A 4,476-nucleotide genomic window follows, 5' to 3' on the forward strand; every position below is an offset into this window, starting at 1 on the left:
AACTCAGGTGTAGGGCTCCCAGCCCAGCCCTCTTTCTCTTACTTTATATTCCTGCTGCCTAGTCCAAAATATTCCTTGTAAGATAAATGGAAATTGGAAATTTACATCTAACAAAGCCTTGAAATTTAAAGGAAATTTTTAAAAAGAAAGAGCACACTGGTAAATGGTCTCAGAAAACAAACCATGTAAAATGGCTTCTACTTGCTCTAACAAACCTACCAAAGACAGACCTTTCCTTTTCCCCTCTCCCTCACCGCCTTGTTCAAAAGAAACACTGGAAACTATGAAGAGTTGTAGGAATTAATTTAGTGAGGAAACTATATAGACAGAGCAATTTGACAGAGTACTTTGGACATGTCTGTTGAACTTAACAATAAAAAACTGGGGTTCGTATGTCTTTTTTCCCCCACTTTATTTCTCTGTTAATTCACTTTTATTAAAGAATTGGTCCATGACAGATCGAAATTTTTAAACTAGTTTCGAGGTGGTAAAAAGCACAGGTATGGAGGAAAAACCCTAGATTTGAAATTCAGAGACCTAGGCCCTAGTTTCTGTCAGCACAACCAGTGACACCCCTCGCCCCCTACTCCTGGAACTTAGCAGGACAGCGAGCCTCCCTGGACCAGTTATAACTTGCTCTAAATGGTTAGACGATCAGAGAAGGGCTCATATTAAAAATCAAGCCACCATTTGGTGGTGGCGGGGAGTGGTGGTGTTGGAGGGAAGAAGAAAGGAGAAGAAGGAAGGAAAGGAAGAAAGGAGAGAGGGGATGGAGGAGAAATATAATCAAGATTATATACTTGACTCCCTTTTTATTACCTTCATTATTTCGTGAAAGAGACTGGAAAAGTCAAAGGAAGGCAATTATTTTCCCTAACTTTAGAGAAAGTCACACACTCCAAATAAAGAAGATGAAGACCCAACTTCCTTTTGGAGAGTGCTAATAATCAAGGGCATGACCCAATTTCTCCTAGTGCCCAGGAGGGTCCGCAGCTGCCTATGACATCATGTCCTGTGCTCTGCGGTCCTGCCACAGCCCAGCCCTCCACCCAGGCTAGAGTGACAGAGGTGCTCCATTTGCTCCTCTGCCAAATGCTATTCCTCAAGCTCATGTTTCCCACCACCCAGAACTAGGAAGTCCTTTCGACCTCTACCAGAATTTGGAATCATCAATTTTTTTGCTGGAGAAATTGAGAAAATTTCAGATCCTGATCTCTAATACTCTCATATTAAATATGGAGAAATTGAGGCCCCCACAATGGGGAGTGACCTACTCAGGATGTGGGATCCAGGTCTCTTAACTCTCAAATACAAGTTCTCTTTCTCCTGCTCCTTTAAGGCTCCCTGCCCTGAGTCTCCTCTCTTTCCCCCATTAAATCTTTATGCCAGGAGCAACCCTAGTGTCTGGCTGTGAGTTCATTTTTCACTCTGAAATTCCTCAGGCAGGTAATTTTATTTCCATTGCCCTGAGGAAAGGAATTCATGAAGCATGTGGCACATAGTTCAAAAAAACTGGCAGAATGAAAATATACCCACCCACCTTCCTCACTCCTTCCTCTCCCCAACCTTACCCAAACATTTCTCATCTTGTCTTACCGCTCAAACCAAATATGAATCTACGTGAAAAGAGAAGAGAAACCTTTGGTAGCATTTTTTAAGTTAAGTGCATCCAAGGGCGGTGGCTGCCCCAGACTCAGAAGCCATCTTTCAGGATCATGGAATGCTGCAGTTGAGTATGGCTGTTATGTAAAATCAGGCAGGTGGGTTGTATTTTGTTGCCTGTCCCAACACTGGGTTCTGCTCTCTCCAAACAAGTATTTTAGAGTTCCTTTTGCCCAAACCTGGATATTCCAAGTTCCTCCTTCATCATATCTTCCAACAATTTTGCACTTGAAATTTACCGCTGCTTCCTTCTTTAACAGCTTACTTACCCCAGTGTCTCAGGGATAACTTCAATTAAGACAGAAACTTTGATGCCTTGCCAATAGAGAGTGCCAGAAGCACCTGGATTTTCCAAAGAGCTGGCCAAATTCAGCAATCATTATTTTATTTGCTAATTTTAAAATTGATTTTACACACACACACACACACACACGCGCGCAAGCGCGCGCACACACACACACACACACATTTCCATGCTTCGAAGGCCTCTTTACAATGAGGGAATAGAAATGCAAGCAGAAAATCTTGTTTTAGAAGAAGTACGGGTTAAAAGCATGAATCAGCCAGACCTGGGGACCAATCCCATTACTGCCACTTGGTAGCTATATGATCTTGGTCAGTTAAACTGAACCCCTCTGGATCTCAGATTTTGATTACAACAACACCGATTTTATGAGGTACTCAATAGAATAACTAAAATCATCTATGTAAAACATTTAGCATAGTCCTAGCATAGCTAACATTTATTGCATACTTATTAAAAGTATTCTTAATATGATAATGTAGGGTATGAGATTATATGAATATGATAATCAATTTGAGCTACAAAACATACATCCCATGAAGGCAAATACCCCAATTGTCTTTTCACTGCCCTGTCTCCGTGGCCCAGGACAATGTCGGTCCAGACAAGGTACTCTATTTGTTAAACAAATAAGTGAGTAATAAATGTTAAAAATAATCTTAAAAATGAACGAGTGGCTAAAATCTCGGTAGAACTCTAAGGATCTGCTCTTAATCAGATCCTTAGAGTTCTACCGAGATATTAGCCACTTTAAGTTCATTTATTTTTGTATATTTGAAAGTTAGTTTTCTGATTTTCAGGTTTTCCGAATAGACATGCATTCAGTTTACAGCCATACCACCCTAAACGTGCCCAGTCTCGTCTGACATAAATTCTTTCTTTTCTACTTTTATTTGTATTGTCTGAGTTTACAAATTGCTCTGAATTCTGTCACCTAGAGACTTCTAATATTATCCATGTTCTTTCTATTCATACATGTTTGATGCGTAATACAAAGACATTCATTTTCCAGAGGCAAAACCACACAGATTAGCCTTTTGGTTGGAAGTCTAACAATTTGATGGGGTCATAGTGTTGGACATGAGATAATCTGTTCCATGTCTCTTTCCATTATTTTTTAAGCTATAAATAATGTGTTAAGTTTTCTCTCATTTTTAATTTATCAGTTTGAGAAGCAAAATCTTCCAAAACATAGCCTCCATTCTGATATTAAATAGATGAGATCTTTATTGATGAAAAGTTAGAGAACCCCTGAATATATCTAGTGCCTTAATTTAATCAATTGGTTAGGGAAAGGTAATTAATGTTCCTAAGTATTTACTATATACCTTAACCCAGTTAAATTTCAAGAGTCTAGAGCTAGCTAGGTCCTCAATCGGGTACTGTGATATGAAAAAATATATATATTTGGTCTTTGCCCCAGTTCCCGGCACAGACCTTTAAGATCCCTCAGAATTTCCTGATAGGAGTACCGATTGATGTTCATAATTAGCCTTTTACACCATGCAGTGAGCTAGAGGGAAAATGCCAAGGGCATCCTTTTTTCTCTCACACAAGTCTACCCATCGATCAGCAGGTCATCTCTGTCCCTTTGTGACTTGTAAAAGATGAAATTCAGTTGAAATCTATTGTTTCATAAGAGGCCATTATTTCTGCCTCATTGGATTTCTGAAATTTTCATTTTCTGCCCAAGTATGTTTAATCAGATCATTAAGTCTCTCTCACCAAGACCACTAGAAAAATAAAGACCAGAAGCAGTCACTTACTATCTATTTGGCCTGTCAGCTTGCCTCATCCTCAGGTCAACCACACAAGATAGGTAATTTTATCCATATTTTACAAATAAGGAGCTGAAATTCAGTGATGCTAAAAGCTACAGGGCCTTTCCAGGTCATAGAACCTAGTGGGTGGCTGAGAAGGGACCGAAATCTAGATCCGACCGACTCCAGAGCTGGTGTTACCGAGCACTGCAGCATGGTTCCAGAGGAAACTCCAAACCATTGGAAGCCAAAGGGAGTATACACAGATATTGCCCAACTAGTGACCTGGCAGCCATAGACTTAGCAAATGTTTAGCAAATATACAAAGCCTAGAATCCTGTTTTTTGTTTTAGGGTGGAACCATCTGTAGCAGCCTAATTTCCTCCTGTAAAACAAGTTTTGGGGAAGGAAAAAATGTTTGCGAGGCATTGATGGTATTGATATGGTTGGTAGTTTTCCATGTTATCAGCTGTCAATTTAAAAAAAAAAAGCCCTTTTTAAATTTTTATTTTCCAATTACAGTTGACATTCAGTATTATTTTATACTAGTTTCAGATGCACAACATAGTGGTTAGACATTTATGTTATTTATGAAGTGATCTCCCCGATTAGTCTAGTACCCACTTGGCACCATACATAGTTATTACAATATCATTGACTGTATTCCCTATGCTGTGCTTCACATCCCTGTGACTATTTCATAATCACCAATCTGTACTGCTTAATCCCTTCCCCTTTTTCATCCAGCCC

The sequence above is a fragment of the Pteropus vampyrus genome, unplaced genomic scaffold (genome assembly GCF_000151845.1).
Source record: "Pteropus vampyrus isolate Shadow unplaced genomic scaffold, Pvam_2.0 Scaffold170, whole genome shotgun sequence".
NCBI lineage: Eukaryota > Metazoa > Chordata > Mammalia > Chiroptera > Pteropodidae > Pteropus > Pteropus vampyrus.